This window comes from Biomphalaria glabrata, chromosome 2 (assembly GCF_947242115.1).
Source record: "Biomphalaria glabrata chromosome 2, xgBioGlab47.1, whole genome shotgun sequence".
Lineage (NCBI taxonomy): Eukaryota > Metazoa > Mollusca > Gastropoda > Planorbidae > Biomphalaria > Biomphalaria glabrata.
In genome coordinates this window covers 10257423-10285229 of record NC_074712.1, presented here as the reverse complement: position 1 = coordinate 10285229, position 27807 = coordinate 10257423, and the positions used below count along the sequence as shown (strand labels likewise).

General features: G+C 38.1%; 1 protein-coding gene across 2 annotated transcripts in view; it reads right to left on the bottom strand.

Annotated features, from left to right (window-relative positions):
- The window catches only part of LOC106080163 (tachykinin-like peptides receptor 99D), a 211742-nt gene that overhangs the window by 114101 nt on the left and 69834 nt on the right, over nt 1-27807 (bottom strand). The window lies entirely within an intron of this gene.

The following is a 27807-nucleotide window of genomic DNA, read 5'->3' as shown; positions in this document are numbered from 1 at the left end:
AGTGACGATATCTGTATGTCTTTTGGCCTGGATAAGTGTGGCATCATAAGCATTAAAAAGGGCAAGGCAACGAACACCAACATTGAATTTGAAGGCATCGAGGAATTGAACTCCGCCTCTATTTATAAATATCTTGGAATAAACCAGAATGCCAAGATAAACCATAAGAAATTAAAAGAGGACTTTCTTGGCAAATATAGGCAAACAGTTAATAAAATCCTCAACACCAAACTGTCTGGCAGTAATCTCATCACTGCAATAAACAGCTTGTCCGTCCCTGTGCTCCTTTACACGTTCGGTGTGATCAAATGGACTGACACCGACCTACATGACATTGACAGACTCACTAGAAAATTACTAACCAAGTTTCGATGCCTACACCCCAAGTCCTCCACCATAAGGTTATACCTGCCCAGGAAAGATGGGGGTCGTGGATTGCAGAACATCTTCAAATTGTGTAAGATGCAAGTTTTAAAAATACGATCAAAACTGCTCGCCTCCAGCAACAAATTAGTTTCCTTCCTACGGAAATACGACTCCGATGCAACCCCCCTGAACCTACACAATGCTGATGTCAATATAGGTTTGGACGACGTAGGGCATGAGATTCGCCAATGGGAAGAAAAAACACTCCACGGAAAATTTCCGGCTTCATTACATGGGGACAACATCGACAAGGCTGCTTCCTTAACATGGCTCAAAGCAGGTCATCTCTACCCTGAAACAGAAGGCTTTGTTACAGCAATACAGGACAGAGTAATCAGGACAAAAAATTACGAGAAGCATATCCTGAAACTCAATGTTGTCGACAAATGCCGAAAATGTGGAAATGTGGGCGAGTCGATTGAACACATTATGGCAGGATGTCCAGCCCTATCAGAATCAGCCTACCTAGGTCGCCATAACCAAGTTGCAAAGTTAATACACCAACACTTGGCTTTGACGTACAAATTGATCGGTAAGGACACTCCCCCTTATTATAAATACTCTCCGCAAGAGGTTCTTGAGTCTACTGATTATCTGCTGTACTGGGATAGGCCTATTCTGACCGACAAAACGGTAGATTTCAATCGCCCGGATCTGCTGTTCATCGATAAAAAAGAAAAAACCGCTACCATTATCGATATCGCTGTACCACTGTCTCATAATTTAAGAAAAACTGAGATAGAAAAACAAAGAAAATATGGGAACCTAGGCTTGGAGATTAAGCGTCTATGGAAATTGTCCAAAATAACAATATACCCCATTGTTATATCAACCGAGGGGATAATAACAACTGACCTCACAGACACCTTCAAGGCCCTTAACATTCCTAGGAACATCTTCGTTGCCTGTCAGAGGGCGGTACTGCTGCAGACCTGCCACATCACCAGAAAATTCCTCAGTGGAAACTGTTAAAGGGACTACGATGAATTTTGTTTCTCTTTAGCGAAACTCGACCCTGGCAGCGCCAGAGAATGACTACTCGTTCATTTCTAACATAATAATTTTATTCATAAAGCGCTGTTAACAAACAAAATGTAGGCTCAAGGCGCTGTAAAGACATTACAAACACAAACACGAGAGCTAAGATGACAAACTAATCTAAACAAGTTTTAAACAGGTAGGTCTTAATCTTGAAAGTAGTCTAGCATGTTGTCTGTCTGAGATCAATGGGGAGTGAGTTCCAAGCCTTTGGTCCGTGCACTGAAAAAGCTCGCAGACCGTAGCTTTTGAGGGAGAAACATGGCAACACTAAAGCATTAAGTCCATTGAGCGCAGGGCTCTCTGAGGGACATATAGAGTAATCAGTTCGCTAAGGTACAAGGACATCTCATTGTTATATATACACTGATGACAAAGTGTGGCCACCTTGTAGTCGATTCTCGCTTTCACGGGAAGCCAAATTTAATACCATGACTGATCCAAACAAATTGATACATCTACACTTTGTTTAAGTTTTTTTTTACTGCAATTAAATAAATTATGAATCAGATATTACGGATACTTTTCAAGAATTCTTGTTGCAATAGAGTTACATCCATTATTTTGAATACCATATACGATTATAGTTCAAAAATGATAAACCGTTTCATCTATAACAGTACGCTTTGACTGAATCACTTTTGTGGATCAAATCTGGGGGTGGATGGAGAGTATCTGGGAGAAGGCTTCTGTGCTGAAATTTCACTTGCAATAGAAAAAAATCTGCTCCAGTCGAAACGCGAGCTCGAGCCTCCATGATAAGATGTAAGTGTGTTTAGCCACTCAGTTATTCAAGTGTCTATACAAATTGAAGGTTTTATTAGTCCATAGTTAGTTTTAAATTAGTATCGAATGACTTAATCCTCTACATTAGCTTCTGTTTTATCGTATAAATTAGTACATTTTCCATAATAAATTAATTAATTAAAACTGGTTAATTTTTTGATTGATTTGAGTGTTGTCATCGACAATGAATAATTGTGTCAAGTTTTAACTTGATCCAAGAATGACAAGTGGGAGAAATAACGTGTACAAGATTTTGACCAGACAGACAGACAGACAGACGGAGTGAGTTTGGTAAAAAATGGTCCCTCGTTCTATTGCTATTCACAATATATTTTTATTATACGATAAATCAAAGCTTATCCAGTACACACTCCATCTCCGAGACCGAGACAAAACTGTGTTTATTTAATAAAATGATCCAATAGCTTGTGCTGCAAAAATGGCGGCTGTGCTGTTTCCGTCTAAAAAAGGAATTGGGTTAAAATTAAGAGGGTTACCTTCTTTTGTTTTGTGGACTTAATGCAATTCCCCGACTGCGCATCCGTTTTATTTCATCTCCCCTTTTTCCTCTTTGTCTCTTTTTCTAACTTTCTGTCTGTCTGTCGCTCTCCCTTTCTCCCTCTCTCTCTCTCTCTCTTCTTTCTTTTTTCCAATATGTATTTTTAAAAACCCAAATCTTGTAACGAGTAGATCCAACTTATTTTGGCCCCTCGTTAAGAAGATTCCCGCGCCTCACACATACGCCTGGGAGGATACTGTGTCCAGGAATCCCCTTTGTTCGACCAGGCCTTTAAGGAACCGAGACCTTTCATCATAGAAGGCCTGAACACTGACCTGCAACGTCGCAACCCGTGGGCAGTGGAGACTAATAGGTCATTGCTTGTACGACGCGGCAACGACGTGGTCTCCACTGACCTATTGTTGCAACGTCTCAGGTCAGTGTTCAGGCCTTCTATAACTCATGGTCTCGGCAGAACCCCCCGTAACGCAGCCTGAGATTTTTGTTGCTTTCAATGATCATATTCGCCTAGCCATATTGTCTTACATTTCATCTCTTTCTCGTCCACAGATCACAACTCTAGTCCTCCTAACATTGTTTGCTCCTCCACTATCCTCTCTCTCTATCCTTTCAATCCCCAAATATATTCTTGCAGCAGTACCGTGAAAATGCGTCTTCCCCCCACCAGCATCCACAGCCACCGGCACCATCTCCCTTTATACGTTTGGCGGGCGCCACCCAAACAAAAGGACGAGACCAGGGAAAGGGGACGGTGAAGTAGTTTATAAGATTGTACCGCCCCGACAAGGGCTCCATTCATAATCAGCCAGCGCCCTGTCTAGTGAACCAGTTTTATAGCTTAGATAGAGTCTCCTCGGTAATGTCTCCATTTCTCCCCCCATGTTTGATGTATAAACATTGTACGAAATTTATGTCACAGATTTCCAGGACAAGTCTTTCAAGAGAGTTGGCATTGATAGAATTAGGTTTTTAGGACTTGAAAGTTATTCAGAAATCAATAAGATAGATTAAAGGATAAATAAGCTTCAGCCACCCCAGTCGTGATAATATTGATAAAACACTAAAAAAAATTGTCACGTGACAGCCTGTGGGTATTACGTAATTTGTATAGAAGAGATAGAGAATCACGTTTCTCCCAATAGCTCCTATTTCCGGTTCAAAAAACCCCTCTCAAAGTCCTAAGCAAGGAGGGATAACTCTGTATTTAAAAAATCCTAAAAAATATGTATTTTGCAAAAAATAATCAAATTGAAGATCTAATACAAATAAACAAACAGATAACTTTAAAAAATAGAACTATATGTCTAGTTTTAAAAAATATATACGTTTAATACCACTAGATTATAAAAAACTTCAAAAATACTCATTTTCCCACGTGGGGGCTTATACACTGGGGCTATGGGCCTGTTCGTTTGAAAAATTATTTTAAAAATAAAAACCTTCCCGATTTTATTAAAAATAGAATCGGTAATCTCCAAAATTATTTGTAATCACGCTTGCAACGAGACTAGAAGAAATCTTGTTTTTAAAAAGTTTAAATCAAGTATATTGAATAGGGGGTTTTAGAAACGTTTTGCAACGGTTTAGGACAAAAACGGGAAAACGTTTCCAACTGCAGAAGGAGCTAATGGGTTAATGTTGTTAGTTTACGATTGGTGAATGAGGTCCATTGTGTTTAAGAAAACAAACACTTTTTTATGTGACTTAATTCCCTTTGAATGTTTAGAGATCTCACAGCATTGCTTCAATCACGTCATATCCTGTCACTGTAGCACAAAAGAAGAACTCCAAAACAGAATCACGAGAGCGATTGCACCCCACGATGACTTTTTAAATGCAATCTAACACTGAACGGCCATGTTACGCGACCTTCCTACAAGAAACAGTACAAGTGAAATGAGGAAGAGGCAGACAAAAGAAGCGGTGGAAGACGATATTAAGGAATTGACGGGCCTGTCTATGAGAGAAACTCTAATTTCTGGCAAACGATCGAGGTCTAGATGGTTCCGGATTCATACCCTGCCCGCTGCCATCCCTCGTCTTCCTGCGGGAGGTTTGGACTAGGAAGTAGATTATCTTCAACTGTGAAGGAACATCCGAAACATGTCAAAGTTTTTTAAATTTTACAACAAATGGAGAAAGACGTGAAGGGAAAAATTTTTATTTTAAAAAAGTTTGAAATTTAAGGAGGTTGAAAGGCTTCCTAACCAAAGGACTCGGGTTCGATTCTTTGTGGCAGAATAGTGTTTTAGTTGTTCCAAAAGAAATTATCAGAATGATTGCTGTTGAAGTTTTTTTTTTTTAAATCTCAATCTCTTTTTAAAGAAATTTTGAATCCTATGAGATTACGTTACTTTATTATATCAGTGAGGTTTTGAATTGTTAATGAGACCGTATCAAAATGTGACCCTAGTATCTAAGACTAGAATATCAAAGAGGGGAGCAAACTGGAACCAATTACAGAGATGATTTTTTTTTCACATGAGCTAGTTATCTTCTCCTGATTCTTCAGACTAGCCTGTGTGGACTATATTATCAATACCATTGATGTTGAATTAATTGCATTTGTTAAAATGTACGATGCAGGGTGGATGGGCGAGTTTGTGTGTGTGTGTGTATGACAGCGAGAAAGAGAGAGAGAGAGGAGACAGAAAAAAAAGAGTTCCTCGGCTGTGGTTGAAAAATGTTGCTAGGATGTCAAATTGTCTTTAACTTTTTTTTTTTTCTCTTGGGGGTCATCCAGATGAATGCAATTTAATAAAACCCCAGAACCCTCGATTCCCCTATACTTCTGATCGCCAAGTATGGTTGTTGACTTCAGATCCATATAGGTCAATGTCTAGGTTTTTGGAAAAATAAATATGCTGTTTTTCTGGAGTGCGCCAAATATTTACCGCCCAAAAGTTCAGCCCTACTAGAGGTCATTTCTTCTTCTTAGCTAATGATCATAGCTAAATGTAATGTATAGCTGATGTAAGTGTGGTGCAAACAAGATTCCACCATCTTGACGGAAGAAGAGGGGCCACCACGTTTAAATGCATTAAAGGAATGGGATTTTTTTTTTGTTCTTTATCACTTGTGTGTGTCACTAGTGAGTATGTGAGTAGTTGCTCCTTCCTGCGAGTGTATATGTGTGTGAGTCTATTTTAGTTTAAAAATTGTCCGCCAGATTTTCTTTTATACTATTTACCTAAAGAAAATTTTTGAAAGACTTAGACGAAGATTAACTTCATTTCCACTTCCTGTTTACAACTAGACATGATTATGGCTTGAAGCTAGCCACCTTGACCACGCGGCTCCAATACTACTAGCTTAGTTGAATGGACTTTGTTTGTATTTAAGGACCAGAGTCCCAATTAAAGGGTGCATTAATTAAATAACTATTTGAGACCAGGCGTTCGATGGGGCAGAGATGTCCGTCACGAGAACCAACTGGTCATCAAGACTGTGTCGTCTGTCCAGCAAGACAATGGACAGACATTTTTTTTTTGCGACCATTGTTGAGGTGCTCAATATAGTTGGGGCCAAGGATAATTATAAATAAGATTTAAATAAACAAACTTTGACAGTAATTTAACTCGTGACAGTTGGCAGCTAATCGTCTTACTAATTGGCGAGGAGTCTCTTTCAACGACAACACTTGTGTGCATTGATTACTTTGCAGACGTCGCTTTGGTAGAAATAATACGTGGAAAGGAAAAAACAAAAAATTACAAATATGGCTGAAGTTTTGTGAGCTCGGAATTTTAAAGTCCCTTAACTTTTGTGCTCAGTGTCTCAGAGTTGGCTAGGGTAATATTTCACGTGATTAGAATAGAACAACATTTTTATAAAATAAAAGACGTGGTATATATGTATTAGCATATTTTAGTACAGTAAACTCACATTTCTAAGTTCATTGGCTTGTATCCCAAAGCAATTTTTTTTAATTTACGTATTCGGCAACTATGATTTTTTCTATTTAGCGTCCTTGACATTGCTTAGTTTTTTTTTTTCTAATTCTAACCTTCCTTTCTCTATTTTTTTACGCTATTACTTTAAGTTACCCAATGTCGCCACCACATTTGTGCATATCGCTTTCTATTTATTCATTTATTGCCTCCTGTATCTTATGGCTAAATGACGTTAACTGAATCTTGAAATTAAATTCAAGGAACCAGATGCGGCCACGTTCCTGCTTCATAATAATTTATGAAAATCCTGCAATGAACAGAAAATATATGAAGTTAAACAAGTTTTATAAAACTGAATAAAAATTAAATAAACTTTCAGCTTTCAACATAGTTCACTTTGCTGCCTTCAGCAGAAGATAGACTTTTTTTTTTCTTTCTGTACAAAACAAACACTAAGAATAAAGAAAGGGAGCTTACTGGAAAATTAAAATGTTCATTCCGCAACACACAAAAAAAAAAACCCAAACCAAAAAGAAAGGAACAATAGATGGAAGAAAAATAAAAAATCTTCCGTGAGAATTTGAACAGAAGAGAAATAAACAAAAAAACGTTAATGAAATGCTTATACAAGAGACGTCTGCTCGGGTCTAGAGTATGGCGGAAGCTGCTTAGAAGCCCCCAGGGGTTCACTCAGTGACAGAGGAAAGAAAGAATATGTTTATGTAACACAGTTTGTTAATTAATTGATTGCAAGGACATACGAGGTGAGCGGACTTCTTGTCTTTTTGTTTTGTGTTTGTTTGCAATGTGACGTGCCAAGTTATCAAAAAGTTATTGAGTGATACCGCCCTGTCGTCTGCTAACAGAGTCTCGTTCTGAAGATCTCTTTGAGGACCAAGTTTCTTGATGGGTTTGTGAGACAGGTCACCGATGTGTCTTTTTCAATGTATATATGACGTAACAAAACTTTTCTTACACCTGTTACTTCTGTGTTTTCTGATATTCCTTCTCCTGTAACGTTTTTTTTTTGTTTTTTTTTTACATTCCTTTCTTGTTATAGTAACATAACTTTTTAAATCTGTTCTCTCTGGTTTCTTGTCTTTCTCTGTCTCTTTCTCTGTCTCTTTCTCTTTCTCTCTCTCTCTCTCTTTCTGTCTCTCTCTCTCTTTCTCTTTCTCTCTCTCTTTCACTCTCTCTCTCTCTTTCTCTCTCTCTCTCTTTACTTCTCTCTTTCACTCTCTCTTCTTTCTCTCTCTTTCTCTCTCTCTCTCGTTCTCTCTCTTTCATTCTCTCTCTCTTTCACTCTCTCTTTCACTCTCTCTCTCTCTCTTTCTCTCTCTTTCACTCTCTCTCTCTCTTTCTCTCTCTATCTCTCTCTCTCTCTTTCTCTCTCCCTCTCTCTTTTTCTCTCTCTCTCTCTCTCTCTCTCTTCTTTTCTCTGGCTTTGTTTAAAGTTTCTTTACTCAGAATACGACAGAGGCTCTTGCTAGGGTATGAGGTCGATACTTGACTCTCAACCAGGAAGACGAAGCTATATATATGTATATCTAACACGTCTAGATTTACAATACTCATGTACGAGTTGTGAATTCATAAAAGTTATCCTATCTTATCTTTATTTTTCATGACAAAAAAAAGGTGTGCGTTTTGCGTGTTACATGTTGTGGGCGTGAATAAGATTTTGATGTCTCCTGTCCCTCACACTTTCCGATCATCTGATGACCATATGGGTCAGAAATGTTCTATAGTTTCTTCTAGCGTTAGAAGTAAGAAGTGTCGAATGTAAGCTCCTTAAACCTGGCTGACACACTCACACACAGATATACAGACACACATTCACAGACACACACATACACACACACATACGCACACGCACACGCACCGTGGTTTGCGGACTTTTTACGCCCAATCGATCGTACGTCGACGAAGTTGGACTCAAGTGATCAAGCCCTCTGTTAGTTCGATGAAACGTCACGATATAGAAATCACGTGACGTCCAGAAGCGAGGACCTGCGATCCTAACTCACATTTACATAATGACCTTGTTACACAAAATATCTTTCAGCGCAGTAGTTCTGTATTGACAGTGTCCTATTTTTTTCTATAGTTTAAAAAAAATGTTTTTTTATGTTCTTTAAAAAAGTCTTTATTTTTTTTTTAAGACTTTTTTTTTTCTTGAATATTTTTTACAAGACCAGGGGGAAAAAAGACAAAGAACGTGATGGGGAGAGATTCTACTTAAGTCAAACGGCGGAGAGAAATGGAGTAGAATAGTCGACAGATCATGTGATTGTATGGTGCCCCAAAGGTTGAACAGACTAGGGCATAGCTGAAGGTGATTTTGTATCAAAATTTGCGAATAACTGAAATAACCTTTTGTGTCATGTGGTGTCGAGTAAGACAGCTCCCAGATCAAAATCTTTTTTTTTATGTTCAAAGTGTCAACAGGGAACAAATTACTGTGATTAATTTTCAGCGCTAAAGTTTCTAATTTCGCTATGGAATTATTAGAGCCAAAACGAAAAAACAACCAAAAAGATCTAACAAGGGAACAAAAAGGGAACAGTACAAATCAGTTGAACAGTACAACATCAGTTGAACAGTGCAACATCAGTTGAACCGTGCAACATCAGTTGAACAGTACAACATCAGTTGAACAGTACAACATCAGTTGAACAGTACAACATCAGTTGAACAGTACAACTTCAGTTGAACAGTATAACATCAGTTGAACAGTACAACATCAGTTGAACAGTACAACATCAGTAGAACAGTACAACATCAGTTGAACAGTACAACATCAGTTGAACAGTACAACATCAGTTGAACAGTACAACATCAGTTGAACAGTACAACATCAGTTGAACAGTACAACATCAGTTGGTATGGCTACAGGAAAAGGTTTGAAGAACACACTTCCAAAGATTGTTCGAGTCCATGAAAGCTTAAACCAACCAGCAGACTTTATTTTACGTGAATCCGTTATTTTAAAGTCTCACACGGTCTGGACAGAGCTTCAGAAATAGAGATCTTCTTAGTTCAGCCAAGCCTTGGGACAAAAATCTACCACAATTGGCATCGCAACAGCAATGTATTTGTGCGAGACATGGAAGTCATCTGCCAAAGTCATGAAAGGGCTAAATGTGCCTCAATGAAAAAAGCTATGTCGAATTTCTGGAGTGCGTTTCAGAGATCGGGTCTCAAACAAGGAAATCCTGTACAGAACAGTGACTCGACCACTTAATGAAGCTGTGACCGAGCGTCGCGTGAGGTTTGCGGGACATGTCCTCCGACAGAATGAATCACGCATACCGACATGGAGGCCAATACGAGGAAAACGCAAGCATGGACGTCCTCGTATAACTTGGCGCCACACCTTCATGGAGGACCTCAGAGCAGTGGATACCTACTGGGAAGAGGCTGCAAACATATCTTTATGTAGACAGTTTGCCGCCTAACGTGCATAACGGCTCGAGAGGAACTAGATCCAAATAAGCCCAAGCCTCCTGTTAGACCACAGCGTGCAGGGCTCGATCTCGGAAACCATGACCATGCAGCAAGTCATGCGTGTCTTCAATGGGCCATGGCGTTCGTCAAGCGTCAATGAATTCAGACTTTAAGCCATCTGTTGTTTGTATTCTTCCACTTCTCCAGTTCAACATGTAATCTTTTAATTCATTTATTAAATCTACATTTCTCAAGGGACTTGTTCACCGTGGGATTGCGTCACAACATGCTCTGCCCACGGCCCCAACAGATCGACCTGATCTGTCAAAATATTGCCCACAAGCTGTAAGTCTAGTTCACTATGTCGGACGTCCCGTCCATTTATCGATCACTCAAGAGTCAACACGTCAGTCACTCCTGCACTCTAATTCAATCAATAGCGGTCACTCTTTTAGTCTAGAAGTGGTCACTAAGTCCCACTATTGGTCATCACAAAATATGTTTTCTTCTCAAATGTTGACCACTTAAATAGCCATCAGTCAATCTCCTGGAGTTAATAAAGGTTAACTAAAAACTGCTTTTTTCTTGTAAGAAAACAAAAAACAAGAAAATGTTCAAACCTCTCGAAATGTCGCAGATACAAATATTAGTGCTTGTCAAACAGTGGGACGACCACTCCTCCCATCCGAGGGGGACGGGCTGGCTTACTGCGAGATGATCTGTTCAACATAAAGCAGGCTTACTGCAAGATGTTTCCGTTCAACATAAAGCAGGCTTACTGCAAGATGTTTCCGTTCAACATAAAGCAGGCTTACTGCAAGATGTTTCCATTCAACATAAAGCAGGCTTACTGCAAGATGTTTCCGTTCAATGTAAAGCAGGCTTACTGCAAGATGTTTCCATTCAACATAAAGCAGGCTTACTGCAAGATGTTTCCATTCAACATAAAGCAGGCTTACTGCAAGATGTTTCCATTCAACATAAAGCAGGCTTACTGCAAGATGTTTCCATTCAACATAAAGCAGGCTTACTGCAAGATGTTTCCGTTCAACATAAAGCAGGCTTACTGCAAGATGTTTCCATTCAACATAAAGCAGGCTTACTGCAAGATGTTTCCTTTCATCATAAAGCAGGCTCACTGCAAGATGTTTCCGTTCATCATAAAGCAGGCTCACTGCAAGATGTTTCCGTTCAACATAAAGCAGGCTTACTGCAAGATGTTTCCGTTCATCATAAAGCAGGCTCACTGCAAGATGTTTCCGTTCAACATAAAGCAGGCTTACTGCAAGATGTTTCCGTTCAACATAAAGCAGGCTTACTGCAAGATGTTTCCGTTCAACATAAAGCAAGCGTGGGTGCGTTGTGTTTCGAATGTTCCTAGCATTTTTTACATTGGCCAGTGCCGTTTATTTGACTAAATGTTACCTGCGTTTTTTTTATTTACTAAAATGAATAGAGGGCTCTAGAAGTCAGCAGGACACATTTCAGCATCTAAAAAAAGAGTTTATTGTTGCCTACATACATTATGCCCAAGTCAACTTGATGGATTTTTAGAAAGTATAAGACTTAAACCCTGAGATGGTCACAGACCTTATGAATGTAAACTTGAAGAATAGCTTAAAAGAGCAACCGTTATCATCTCCCACTTCAACACAGAATATTGTTATAAATCTTTTTTTCCCCTTACTAACCATTTTTCCACTTGCTAACTGGCATGATTTTCCTCAAGAAGTCTGCAATCAGAGTGATAGCGGCATGATTTTCCTCAAGAAGTCTGCAATCAGAGTGATAGCGGCATGATTTTCCTCAAGAAGTCTGCAATCAGAGTGATAGCGGCATGATTTTCCTCAAGAAGTCTGCAATCAGAGTGATAGCGGCATGATTTTCCTCAAGAAGTCTGCAATCAGAGTGATAGCGGCATGATTTTCCTCAAGAAGTCTGCAATCAGAGTGATAGCGGCATGATTTTCCTCAAGAAGTCTGCAATCAGAGTGATAGCGGCATGATTTTCCTCAAGAAGTCTGCAATCAGAGTGATAGCGGCATGATTTTCCTCAAGAAGTCTGCAATCAGAGTGATAGCGGCATGATTTTCCTCAAGAAGTCTGCAATCAGAGTGATAGCGGCATGATTTTCCTCAAGAAGTCTGCAATCAGAGTGATAGCGGCATGATTTTCCTCAAGAAGTCTGCAATCAGAGTGATAGCGGCATGATTTTCCTCAAGAAGTCTGCAATCAGAGTGATAGCGGCATGATTTTCCTCAAGAAGTCTGCAATCAGAGTGATAGCGGCATGATTTTCCTCAAGAAGTCTGCAATCAGAGTGATAGCGGCATGATTTTCCTCAAGAAGTCTGCAATCAGAGTGATAGCGGCATGATTTTCCTCAAGAAGTCTGCAATCAGAGTGATAGTGGCAGGAAATCAGTGACGTTTTTTCTCTTTTTTCCAGCCTAAAGTCCTAAAGACCTGGTGTCGAAGCGGGATATCACTGACTCCACTTGCAAATTTGTTCACCTGATTAGCCTAAGTCAAACGGTATTACAGTTTATATTCCTTCCTGATTGACTCAATCTGGATGTATTTGTTGTTCCTGTATTCGTGAGACCGTTGAAAAAATCGAATGCTGGGATGTTATAGACCTCGCAATGATCTGATTAATAAACATATCACAGAAATGTTATAGACCTCGCAATGATCTGATTTATAAACATATCACAGAAATGTTATAGACCTCGCAATGATCTGATTTATAAACATATCACAGAAATGTTATAGACCTCGCAATGATCTTATAAACATGTCACAGAGATGTTATAGACCTCGCAATGATCTGATTAATAAACATGTCACAGAGATGTTATAGACCTCGCAATGATCTGATTATAAACATATCACAGTGGTGTTATAGACCTCGCAATGATCTGATTTATAAACATGTCACAGAGATGTTATAGAACTCGCAATGATCTGATTAATAAACATATCACAGAGATGTTATAGACCTCGCAATGATCTGATTAATAAACATATCACAGAGATGTTATAGACCTCGCAATGATCTGATTATAAACATATCACATGGTTGTTATAGACCTCAAAATGCTCTGATTGATAAACATGTCACATGTAACTAATTCTCATTGAAAGACTTGACGGTAGTGAGAAATGGTTTTGTTTAAATATGAAGCACAAAATCGGCGACCAAATATATCGTGAGGCTTTCTCTTATAGCTGTTGTTTCTGTGGCTCACGGTTAACGAGGGTGTCATGTGGTCAGCACAACGACCAACCGACTTTACTTTTACCCAACTAATGTCAGGTACCCATTAGAGCTGGGTGAACTCAGGGGCGCCCTAAATATCCCAAAATTCAAAATCCCAGTCGTCACCGAGATTCGAACCCAGGAAGTCAAGCACTTTACCACTAATGCATTAAGACTCAATATAAATTGGTCTTTGAAATAAATTCACAGAGAGAGTTATGAAGCACACTAATTTTTTTAAAATATTTCTAAAAATATTTGGATTTTCTCTAGGGCACAGTTCATTTCTAGCTACGTTAGGAGTTATAATCTATTTTTAGCTCTTTCGTAAGCATTCAGTTGTAGAAAAGATTCTGGTAAAAAACAACTTTTCTTTTTATTTCTGACCTGTATATCCATTTTATCACATGAAATTAAATTTATTTTTATCAATGCATCTACAGTAACACCTTTCCAGTACACACGGGAATCTACGTTATCAAATTATTTAACAATCTCTAATTATTCGAATTGAAATAGTCACCGTGGTATTTGAAGACAGCTTTGTGCTACATCAGCGGTTCTCAACCTTTTATTCTCGGCGACTATCTTTTTACAACCCCCTCCCCACTCTGCTGCGACTCCCTCCCCCGGAACACTCACATACAGCAATAGAAGAGTAGACAAATACAATCCATATTTTCGATGGTCTTAGGCGACCCCTTGCAAATCGTCAATCGACCTCCAATCGGGTCGCTATCCACAGGTTGAGAACCCCTGTGCTACATCGACTTTTAGAAGGTCTCTACATTCAGGTGTGTTATAAATGAAAAGATGAGATATAAATAACACTTCTCTATGAGGTCACTATCTGCTGGCCAGTAAAAACTGGTTTATCATTAAAGCGGCATTAGAAACAAAAAATAACACACGAAAACTACTCATAGTTTTTTTTTTTACTATCTTAAGATTATGTCATTTTTATCATTCTATGATATCATGTAAGCTAAAACTTAGAGAAAAAAATGTTTTTAAGTTATCAGGGTTTTGCTAAATATAATTTACCAGGTGGAGAAAAGTGCCCCCCAAAAAAGAATCCTATACTCTTAAGCGAGCAATTCTTATATATATTTTCTCTTTAAACTTTCAAGGTATGTGTATATTAGTGAGACAAAAAATCTCAAGTCATTGGCCACATCGGGAAAACTCGAGGTCGACCATTATATAGGCTTGAATATGTCTCATTATCGAATAATTGATTTTGGCTAGAATGTTTTATGAATGAAGATTTTTTATATGACGTCAAAGGGGAAAAAAACTTGACACCGCTTACGTCATTAGGCTCACATCAGTACACTAAGACATTTCTTGGCAAACAAGAACAAGTTTTAATGAATGAATTGGTCTAATTAAACATTTGCGCACCATCTTATTGTAGATTGATCTAATATCAAACTATGGACAAAAATAATGAAATTAAATTTGTTGATGTATAATTAGTTATTGTGTTTTAAAGGCTTTGTAAATTGTTTACACTTTCGGTTATTGGACCCATAGGTAGATTTTGCTTTGTTGTTATTTTGCTGGTGAATTATTGCAATGTGGTGTTTAAGCTTCGAAGTCTACTGTCCCATACCAAAATAGGAAATGGTCATAACACAGCTTCTCTACGCCTTACTTGCACACACTGAACATGATACCCAGGTGCCCTATGTGAAATGGATTGGGCGCGGACCAGTAAGGGTAGGGATAAGGATAATAAGTGAAAATTAATATTTTGTATTAGAAAATAAATTCGTCTTTGCATTACATTTTTATTAAATGAAAGCTGACAATGCCGTTTATTTTATCACGCTTAGGATTGGCGTTTACCATATTGATCGACACCCCAAAATGAGATTTCCAGGAGATCCTTGAAAACAAGGAGATCACGGGAACCCTATTATAAATTATAATGGTTTAATTTAATAATTTACACCCTAGAATTAGCGCGGGGCTTATGAAAATTCGTGACCCACTGCGGTAGGTGAAAAAAAGTTTCTTAACATTTGGATTTCATAATAGATGCCACATCTAAGTTTTTATATAATATATAATATACGTATCACGTTCTAACCTGGATCTCATCCACATTTGTTAGTTATTTAGTCACACAGGCTAAAAACTCAAAATATCTAGGTGTAACAAGAAATGAAAAGTGATCATGAAATCCACCATATTGATGAAAGTACTGACAAATCAAACCAAGCATTAGATTTTATTAAAAGAATGTCTTGTAAAAATCAAACAGGGACATTAAACTAAAATGCTATTTAACCTTAGGCCAATATTTAAATATGTATTCTCTGTTCGGGACCGCAAAACTCACGAAAACATAAAGAAACTAAATGGGAGCCGTAATGATAATAACAAACCAATATTTACAATAGATTAAAGAAACACAGTTAATACAATTTGTATATTTAGAGACACTTCAGGATAAAAGACTAAAAAGTAAAGTAGCACTAATACATCAAACACTGCACCATACTTTACTAATAGAAAAACAAATGCTATTTAAATACTCAGAAAGACATAAAAAGATAAAAAGCACATTTCTTATACCATATGCTAGGTTTTATTTTGATTTGATTTTGATTTTAGGCACATCGGCACAATTTAGTGCCTGCAGTCCCTTAAGGACTACTCTCTCTCTACATAACAAGGGCTAAATTCTATACAGTTAAATCATTAAAATCAAGGTCTATTCACAGTTAAAATAGTAAAGGTAGTAAAATTTAATAATTTGGTAAAAATCTAATGTAAATAGTACATGTTCTTCTTCACAAGTGCCATTGAAGTATGGAATGGGCTGCTTGAATCAGCCAGTAAAAACTAACGATTTGGTAGAGATTGTTACGGATTAGCATGCATGTCTAGACTAACACGTAAACTACTAAGGACGCGATTATCTTATCTTTGAAGTAACGTCTGTAATCTATACGATTTTTCAAATATGATTTTATGACATCAAGGACTGTGTTTTTCAATGAAATCTTAGCACTAGCTACATCCTGTTAAACGGGTCCTGGTATTAAAAGAAATGATAAAACGAATTGAAGAGAATATAAAGTCTTGAGACGAGACCTAGCAACAAAATGTTATATCCACGGGAATGTAGTGACCTGGTTTCACCAAAACTACAATCTTAGATCTATTAAGTCTCAAGCAAAAAAAAAAAAAAAAACACAGTCGCTACAGAACGCGGGAAAACAACACCTGAAATGAATGACTTGTTGTCTGCTCTAGAAAAGTTCAAACGCTCGTTAAGCAGAAGTCGAAGCTAAGAGGGCGCAAGGGTTTGTATTTTCTTTTCTATTTGGGGGATCTGCTGACAATCTTCACATCGACTCCGTAATACGAGTAGGATCTAAGAGATATGTGGGGGGGGGGGGGGGCAGCATAGAGAAGTGGAAAAACTTTTCAGGAATTTGGGGGATATTTACAACAGATTTGTATTAGATTACAAGCATTTCTACTATTTAAGATTTGAGTGAACTTTAATTAGTAATAGCTCAGGTGTGCAACCTTTAGCACTTCACTTATAAAGTTAAAGTAACCGTTGAGGGATTAGGGGCACGGCATGGCCTAAATTGTGTCGATGTGCCAAATACCCAAAACATCAGATATCAAAGGAATTCGTATGATATGACTCTCGGAGTTTTTTTTTTTTTGGGGGGGGGGGGGGAGGTGCAGAAAAAGGTGAAAAAAACAACAACACATCTTTTCATGAATTCTTTCGGATAGTGAGAGACTTACTGGTGCAGGTAGAATATTATAGATTACGTCATTTCCTTTCCGCCAGTTTATAGAAAACGATATTTTTTTCTCCTGTTTAATGACTATCCTGACTCAAAATATCAACATTGGAATATGACATAAATAATTTTTTGATATCATTAGTAATTTAACTTTTGATTTTTTATTTATGGCATTAACTATCTTTATAATTATGTCATGGTGTCCCATTCACTAGGGTGTCACTGAGCGTGACTTCACCATGTTCTATCGCAAAAAAAACTTTTTTTTAATTTGCTGTTTTTACTCTTTATTTTACTTTATTTTATCATACCCTTGAATTTATTTATCATTATGTTTAGTAAGCACTCTAAACACAAGGTTATCTGTATTTCAGAGACACACGATAGCACATGATTGAGAATCACGCTGTGAAAACTGCCGCACAAATTGCAAGACAAGAGAACAGCGCTGGCAGAAGAAAAGCGTCAGAGGAAAAAAGCAAGGCCAATGAGACCAGCTCCAGCTGGAATAACCTGCCCAGTGTGCAGCTGAACATTCCAGGCTTACATAGGTCTCACCAGCCACATGAGGAAGCAAAAAAACCCAATGCAAAGCCCTCAGCCCCCTGGATGACAAAAGTGGTCATCATCGAACCACGATGGACGAATTATATGTGTACTTCTAATATGGTTTGTCACCTAAGGGATACGACCTACCAAGAAAAATGCAAAAAAAAATTACTAAGCGTATACGTTGAGAACCACTGCTGTTTTAGTCCTGTCACTTCCACATGGGGATAATTGTGCCTGGGTAAACTGTGAAATGTTCTCATGTTATGAGTCTGTCTTTCGGGTGGTCAAGTTTCGACTAACTTAATTTTCACCACACTTATCGCGGTAATATCGAGCTTCCGCTGTCTCACTGGTGGGCTACTACCGGACATTGATTCACTTGGGTGAACTTGAGTAACCAGCGGTCATCAAACATTCACAAGCTAGCCGGTCATAGTCCTAACCAATAGCTCAAAATTACGATCGAAAGTCAAAAGTCAAGGGGTTATATACGATGTCCACTCCAGCACGCCTTAGAAGTAGGCATACATGATGTATATGTGTGTGAGAGTGTATATGTGTGTGTGAGTATATGTGTGAGTGTATGTGTGTGAGTGTATGTGTGCTGCATGTGTGGATTAAAGTTTTTGAAGAAAATCAAAGATGACGAAACAACAAACACAAACATCAGTTTGTTCTTCTTATCCACACGGTGCCGCAGGGTATCGCCACTTCAGCGTGGGTCCCAGGACCGTCAACACTCTCCAATTGTCTCAGGAAAGGATGCTATCACAAAACAAAACCATCCCTGGAACCACTATCTATCCTGACAGCTTCATAAAGTATCTATTAGCCCTACATTTCTCAACTGGTCAGTGCAATGGCACTAGACTCTTGTTTCTTTCGCTTGGTGGAGAGGCTCTAACGTTTCCCTTCGGATGATCGCACGAGATTTTTTTTGCTGGGCAGAAGACGTTTTCTTTATGTTTTCAACACGATGGGTCTCATCACTGCTGTAGATGGTGGGCACTTAGTGGGTGAAGATAGTGGCGCCCAGAGCAGTGTTACAAAAGTCTTATTTCTATGGCCTAACCTAACACAGCTTTGATATAGCCGCTGTGTTATGGAGTGAATGTGCGTGTTTCTCATGCGACCGCATGGAAAGTTGGGCGGATGTTTTGGTTGTGTAGGATGAAGACTTTCTGATGAAACAACGAGCTGGTCTCTCGTAATAAAAGACTGGTGTGAAAGTTTAAGAGGAGAGGCTAGCGAGTGAAGTGAGACAGTGAAGACGTGTATTAAGCCATTATTTTCCTTTCATTTTATAGACGTCTACTTTCAAGTTGAATCTGTGTACATTTTTAAGTAAAAGTAATATTCAGTTTTGTTTGAAAAGAAGTGTATTTCTTTTTATTTCAAGTTGTACTTTTAGAATTAGCTACTCATATATCTGTCAAGTTGTACTTTTAGAATTGGATACTCATATATCTGCTAAGATGTACTAGTTGTTTGGAGATTCGAACCCACGACTGAATATCAACACGCAGACAAATATATCTTTTCTGGGAGTCATCATATTCCAATTACAAATTGATGAGCTGACTTTTTTTTTCCTCTTTCCCCTCTCTCCCTCCATCCATCCCCGCTCTCTACCATCTCTCTCTCTCTCTCTCTCCTAACCCTTCTTTCTATCTCTCTACCCTCCCCTTTACCCGCTATATTACAACACAACCGTTGTGGCGTGTATTACGTTGTAAGTAAAAACGTCTTCCCAGCGGGCGAGAGTGCAGTCCAACTCGACGTTTCGACGCCGTGGTCGTTTGGCGACGCAGTTTTATTTTAAATACCGGTAAGTCTTAAGTCCTAGGGTGAAAGTCTTCTACCTTCTAAGTGGTGAATTTATTTTGTGCTAAAAAAGGAAGAGCTAAGAAAACAAAAATCTTACAAATAGCTGCACAAAGTGATCAGACTTCATTAAAAAACAAACATAATTTATCAACAGTTCCTTTACTTTGTACACCGGAGATACCAATAAGATTGCTATTTATAGTTCTTCCGCCATGTATGAACATCTCCAATATGTCTGCATATTTAGCGCCAAAACGTCCCGTAGCCAAAAAAAAAAACAAAAAAAAAACGTCCTGTTTCGGTGTGAACTAACAAGACGAGATTACTCCGTGATGGTAGCGCGTGTTGTATCAAGTTGTCGTTAAGTCTGATTCTCACGTGTTTGCAGCTCGCTATGAGGAATGTCTTCACAAAATGTCAGTCAGTCAGTGTGTTAAGGCCATACAATGCGTTTAGGTCGTGTTATTCTAGTGTTTGAATGTCTGTAACATGTGTTTTTCATAGAGCCACGTTAGTCAGGTTCTACTCCCTTGCGTATCACGGGGGGTCACCGTGACATCTCACACAAATCGACCTGACCTGACCTATCTGTATCGTATCTAGGGATGCCACTCGAGCTCTTCAACGTCTGTCAACATTCCAATACATGCACTGGTTTAAGACGCGGGTCACAGTATGGCCTAGGTTGTAAGGAACAGTGGGTCAGGATCGAATGAAAATGTGTATATGTTTGTGTCAGTGTGTCTGTATGTGTGTGTCTGTGTGTGTGTAAATGGAAGGGTTGGCTGGGAAAGTCAAGTGACTATCAGATACCTGCTCACTTTTGTCAAGAACATTAACTCACTTTAGAAAGACAGTCTACATAAGAGTTAATTCATTCTCTCTCTCTCTCTCTCTCTTTTTCGGGCGCGAGCGATTAATCCAGTACTAGCGAATTCGGTTAATTGCACCACTGATTACTCTCGACCAGCTTCTTATTTGGAACGAAAAATTTGTGAAGAATTTTGTATCCATCGCCATGCTACAAGTGAAGATAAAAGGAAGACCAGAACAATACTGATGACGCCTTTTGAAGAGTTGGTGCAAAGTGACAATTCCAGATGCTATGAAAGGCCATGAAACTGTGCTTCGCTGTTGCATGCAGGGCAAGGGGGGGGCGGGGCGGGGGCACTCTTGATTCTGTAAACGTTAAATATAAATGTGACCCTAAGGGCTGAAACAGTGAACGATGCATACATACAAGATGGCGCACTTAAAAGTAGTCCGTCTCAGCGTGAAGTGGAAGTGTAGAATAGAAGATGTGATCCTCTCCTTACTACTGGACTGTTCCAAGAGATGCTGAAAGTGATCTCCTGCTGGGTCAATGCTGTTTTGAGCTTGTTTCAGAATATAACTGTACACTCTTTGCAATTCGACTGCTGAGATGCTGCCTACTTCAGAGAGAATTCAGTTCTTCAGGTACTCTAACGTGCGTGGATTTTTAGCATATACTCCAGCTTTCAACTTGCCTTATTCTACCTTATTGTAAAGATCCGCCTTGGGTATCGAAGGTGGGAGATAGTGCAGGCTGGCAAAGGAAATGTAACTCTTTCTTCGTGGAAATGTAACTCTTTCTTCAAGGAAATGTAACTATTTCTTCAAGGAAATGTAACTCTTTCTTCGTGGAAATGTAACTCTTTCTTCAAGGAAATGTAACTATTTCTTCAAGGAAATGTAACTCTTTCTTCAAGGAAATGTAACTCTTTCTTCAAGGAAATGTAACTCTTTCTTCAAGGAAATGTAACTCTTTCTTCAAGGAAATGTAACTCTTTCTTCAAGGAAATGTAACTCTTTCTTCAAGGAAATGTAACTCTTTCTTCAAGGAAATGTAACTCTTTCTTCAAGGAAATGTAACTCTTTCTTCAAGGAAATGTAACTCTTTCTTCAAGGAAATGTAACTCTTTCTTTAAGGAAATGTAACTCTTTCTTTAAGGAAATGTAACTCTTTCTTCAAGAAAATGTAACTCTTTTCTTGTTGCAGATTAAATTGACTCAAACAATATGCTTCTCACGAGACTAACTTGTAGTATGCGCATTCTCATCAGAGTGTGGAGAACAATCTTTATAGAGCTGTTAATGGGGCAATCTTGATAACATCACAGTGTGTGTGAGTAAGCGTGTGTGTGTGTGTCTCCCGGGAAGAGAGTTGAGATATGAATATATCATGAGACACAGAGGGTCTTTGTTTGTCTTGTGATGCTGTTGAAAGCATGCTATTTATAGTCACTTGCGGCTGTAGAATGAGTGACACGAAGCTTATCTTTGAGTATCTTTGAGTAACTTTATCTCTGAGTATCTCTGAGTATCTCTGAGTATCTCTGAGAATCTTTGAGGCATAGAGAGAAAAAGAAATACAAGTAGACGAAGTCACTAGTTTTAGGTAACCCACTATATGGTAAAAACTGGCGTAATAATACCAAAAAACAAAAGAGAAGAGTTCCCATGTAAGCTAGACAACTATTTCAAGTAAATGGACCTCATTCACCAATCGTAAACAAACAACATTTTGCCACGTGGTTCTCTATATCTTCGATACAAATTACGCAACCCATAAAGGCTGTCACGTGATACGTAATTTTCATTGTTTTATCAATATTACCACGTGGCTAAATGTTGTTTGTTTACGATTGGTGAATGAGGTCCATTGCTTCGAAACTAAATAATTTTCATTTTTATCTCCATTGTCAGTATCAAACTATGCTCTAGAGCGCCCTAAAATCTTCCCTTTTAAAAGCCTCTTATAAAAAAACCTGACGTTGCGCGTTATATTTGTAGGTTTCTATGAAGGTCAAAAGGAAGAGGCATTCAGGACCTGTGGAATTAGAAATTCTAGACAGACCTAAAAAAAACATAAGACGTATTCCTCCTCCTCTCCCCATCAGCGGCATCGCTAGTCACATTTCGGCTTGAACCCTGCCAAACAGGAACTGTCCCAATGGAACGGTCAACACGTCCAGGTAAGTTTGAAAGTTCAATCTGGTGACCACATTTCTAAAGACTGATGACCAAATGTCAGAAAGACTGCAGAAATTACGAGTTTAATTGAAGAAATTGCAGAGAAATCATACAAAATGAAGTACATTATTAACACACACTAGCACTTAGTCTCTATAATAGATTCTCAAAAGTACAATTAACCTATTTATTAGACAACACCATATTCCCCTTTTTAGGGCCCAATATAGAAACAGAAACTTGTACAAACTTCCGGTACAGGAAATCAGTTTAGTCTCCGTACATTTTTAATCCTTTATGTGTCCAATCTTGAATCTGTTTACACTTTTCTTGAGACACTTATTGTACACCGCTTTACACGAATAATCTCGACCACGACTGGACTCTGTACCTAATTAGCTCCACAGGCTCTATGCCAGTTTTCCTCTTCCAAATTGTATTTGAACTTTTCCAGAGCATCCTTCATTTTGAAACCAAGCCTTACACCCAGAGTCTCTTGTAAAACGGCATAGAACGACGCCAAGCACAGTTGGAAATCAAGAGCATTGCGAGATATGTTTGAAATGTCACATTTCTATGTAGAAATAGTGTTCCAAACACAACCATGCACTAAATAACTGTTATTCCATGCTACGCATAGAACTAATTAATATCATGAAAAATACCAAAGAGTCCTTTAAGATTAAAAAAAAAAGTTTTGAGACAAATGCTTACTAATTTCTCTGAAAATTTAACCAAAAATTAATTATTAATAGCAAAAGCTACAACAATCTGGTGTTCACAGCCATCCAAGACTTCGGTGCTGCCGCAGTAAATGACATTTAATGACAAAAAAAAAAAGAAATGGGTACGGGAGTAACTAGTTCGACATATTTGTCAGCTTCGAAATCCTGTTAAGCTGTATCAAATACCATTGATGGCGGACAGTGCCCTCCGCCCTCCTCGTGGTTCCTCTGGTAACTGGAAAAAGTTCACCCCCCTTGTTCTCGAGGTGTTCTGTAAAGGGCTAACGTTTCGGGAGCTGCAACTTTCCTAGCAGGCTCTCACGCTCTCCTGGTGCAGAGTTCTGCTGGTGAGGTTTGGGGAAAATGCTAAGCTCTGATTGACATAACCCTTGCAGTGCTTGCACGCTCGTCTGGTGTAGGGATTGTGTCTGTCGGGGTCTATAGCTTATGTTGAACTGATCAGCCGCCGCCCTGGAGACTAGTGAAGGGTCAAGCCATTAAAATTTGCGGGCTCTAAACTGGTGGTTACAATACAAAAGGTCTCCTGCCACACTCCACTTTCGTGGATTAAACCCTGCCCATACGAGTGAGTGTCTGAATTTACCGGTCTTTCGATCGTTTTATAGGCCAATGTTAATGTCTGGACTGTTTTCACTGCTCTCACTAAGGGGCAACCCAAATCTCCTCCCCCTGGAGGAACCCATACCTATGATGATGAATACCATTGATCAGAACTGTTCTCAATCGATCATACTTAAACATGTAGTGCACATACGTAATTAAAGAATTTGTAGAGATTCAAAGTAATGAAAAGTAAAAACAAACAAATAGACATATGACAAAACTGAACATTACTCATGCTGGTTTCCGATTAAGCGAACTTTGGATAACCGAAGCACGTATTATCAGGACCTCACTGTAGATCTTATCCCGAGTCTCTTGTGAAACGACAGAGTTTTTTTTAAAATGGAGATTATAGCAAGACCTGTTTGGATTGTTACATTTCTATGTAGACTTAAAGTATTCAAAACATAACAGTTCACTATGTGTTCTATTTAACTGTTTTGTTATGCTTAGTTTTAATTAATATCACGAAAACAAAAAGTACACAGCCCATTAAGATTTCAATAAGATACTAAGAACTGTGTACACTAATTTCTGAGAACAACTGAACCAAGTTATTGGTAATAATAATATTGCAAGGACCAAATCCGGGTTCAAAACCAGTGTTCTCTTCTCTAGGTGTTTAGTGTTAAACACACACATATTTCCATACATATTGGGGAGTGCATTAGGCCTACACACGTGTACACTATTCTAAGTCTATCCATCCTTTTCACACACATTGGTATCCGAATTTCGGGTAGATAATCCTGTATAAATAAAGAACAGTGTCTAATATACAAGCTCTTAGCATAACTTTCCAGTTTTTAATTTGTTTAACATTTTAAATGTATGTTATATTATTAAAATAATTTACAATATGGTGTAATCCCGCTATTACAATGTTTTTAATATTTGTTTATATTTTATACATGCACCTTATGTAGAATAATTGCTTTTTTAAAAAGTACATAAAATTACGTAATAAAAAGATCAAAATTGTAACTTTTTATGTTTCCTCATACTCTGCTTATCCTAAAATATCACTACATTTTCAGCTTAAAAACAACAAAATGAAACATTGTCGGCTCCTACCTTTAATTAAGTTTAAATTGTATATATTTAATTATTTATAAGCTATTTGATGTATACAAGATTTTATTAAGAGACTTAAAGTCATTAATGATATAATTTAAAAATTACATGTTAATACAATTGTCAGCAAATTGTCATCGTAAAGAACAAAAGAGAGAGAAGTTGGCGTGCATGAGAAACAGTTCCCAGGCTTCAATCTTCATGACACTGCCAGACTCCTGTCGATGGTGATGGCACAGAACGACAATTCATAACCTCAGGATTTCACAAGGACAAAAATTGTTAGAAGAAGATTGAAGCTGTATCTGTCTATGGTACATAATAACGTTATATGACATTTAATAGAATCCAATAGTGTCAACTAGTATTGTTAACTATTAATATTTTTAATGTATAATAGTAATTGGTTATATTTTTTTTAATTCAAAAATAAAATAAAAATTACATTCACAATCATTGACATGCCTGACTCGGACATTTATTCAGCCATAACAACATGTATTCTTTATAAGTATTTACTATTTAGAGATTCAAAACATAAAAATAATTTTGTAAAAATACGTGATAAAAAAAAGTACAAAGTAGACAAAAAAGAAGGCCCTGGGTGTATTTCATATGAGTTGAAGTGAAATTCACACCCAGTTTCTTACAAAACCTTTATTCAAATCAGAACTTCGTGGGACCTGGAGGGTGGGCGGAGGGTGGAGCCTGGACTCGGAGATAAAAAAAAAACGGATATTACGATTTTCTTAGAAGAAATTAAATAGTTGATGTATATCGGTGAAAAAAAGAATTACTAGCTCGTTGGCCGAATGGGGAAAATTCAAGTTTGACCGTTATAATTTTTCAAAGTAAAAAAAAAAATTAAATTGGCTAAAATCGTGAGTATAAAACAAGCAAAAAAAGTATATATTTATATAAAGCTTATATTCAGTGTAATTGTATCAATTAGTTTGAACCAGTCATGTCATTAACAGTTGTAAAAGCAAAGCTTTTCAACACTACCTTTAGTCTGCACACCGGATACACCAGAAAGGTGGCTATTTATAGTTTTGTTTCGCCACAAATAAAAATCTTTTTTTTTTTTTTGGTTTTCACTGGCAAGACTACACAATCTCATAGGAATATACATGTGCTACACAATCTCATGGGAATATACATGTGCTACACAATCTCATGGGAATATACATGTGCCACACAATCTCATGGGAATATACATGTGCTACACAATCTCATGGGAATATACATGTGCTACACAATCTCATGGGAATATACATGTGCCACACAATCTCATGGGAATATACATGTGCTACACAATCTCATGGGAATATACATGTGCTACACAATCTCATGGGAATATACATGTGCTACACAATCTCATGGGAATATACATGTGCTACACAATCTCATGGGAATATACATGTGCTACACAATCTCATGGGAATATACATGTGCTACACAATCTCATGGGAATATACATGTGCTACACAATCTCATGGGAATATACATGTGCTACACAATCTCATGGGAATATACATGTGCTACACAATCTCATGGGAATATACATGTGCTACACAATCTCATGGGAATATACATGTGCTACACAATCTCATGGGAATATACATGTGCTACACAATCTCATGGGAATATACATGTGCTACACAATCTCATGGGAATATACATGTGCTACACAATCTCATGGGAATATACATGTGCTACACAATCTCATGGGAATATAAAAAAAATGTCTCGTACGAAACTCAATGTGTGAAAATGCCAATTTTAAGACCTACTCTATAGAAGAATAATTTATTATCTAGACATAAATAGAATCAAATGTGTATACAAATTAGACAAAATGTGTATATATATCGTGCTATCGACTTGATCAACTCTCTAGTCAAGGAAAACATAAATCTTATCATCTCTAGGGCGATGTCGCAATCGGTATTGGAAATGAAAAAGGTCACCATGAGTGGAGACAAGGATGAGAGTTGGGGGGGGGGGGGGGGCATAGAAAGAGAGGGGGGGCTGTTTAGTCTAGATTAAGAAAAAGACTTAGTGCCATCTTTTCACAGAAGACAAGGCGCGCCCTACACAGCCCATACCCTCTCCCCTTCGCTTTGCGGCGTGACCAGCATTCCAATGTCCTAACTGGACAGTCCAAATAATTGCCAAGAGGAAATTATTGATGGCCGTCGGTCAGTAAGCTCACCAGTAAATCTCTTTCTCATTATCTGGGTCATTTCGAATAACTGACCCACTCACGTGCCTTGCTCGATCAGACTTTTATTTTCTCTAGACTTGCACTGCCAAAGTGGACATTAACAGCTATCAACACTTAGACATTTGATCTACTGACATCTAGCCCTACAAACTACAGGATGTATTCACACATGAATTTATAATAAAAAAAACAAATGAAATAACAGCTATAGGTCCACATGTTTTCAAAATGTTAGCTAATGAACGCGAGATGTGGTTAGACTCAAAGAAATTGAGATTACAATAATCGAAAACCTTTTTATATTTCAAAGATGGCATTGGCTCAGAGAACTGATTCTAGCGACGCACTTTAGGAGACCGAATGAACGCACAAAAATGACGTCACAAATCGAAATCGAGACTTAAGCTTAGAGATAGCCGACTTGATAGATAGGATTCCAAACTGTAAACATCTTTGATAGGAAGATTGCGTGGTCCAGAGGCTAAGTACGATTTAATTTGGCTTGTCTTGGCTACCTATAAAGGGGGCTCGAGGTTCAACACCCGACTCGAGCAGAGTTGTGTTTACTGAGCGCCTACAGGCAGCACGGAAGGCCTTCTCCCAGATACCCCCTCCCACTGTTTCACAAATGAGATTT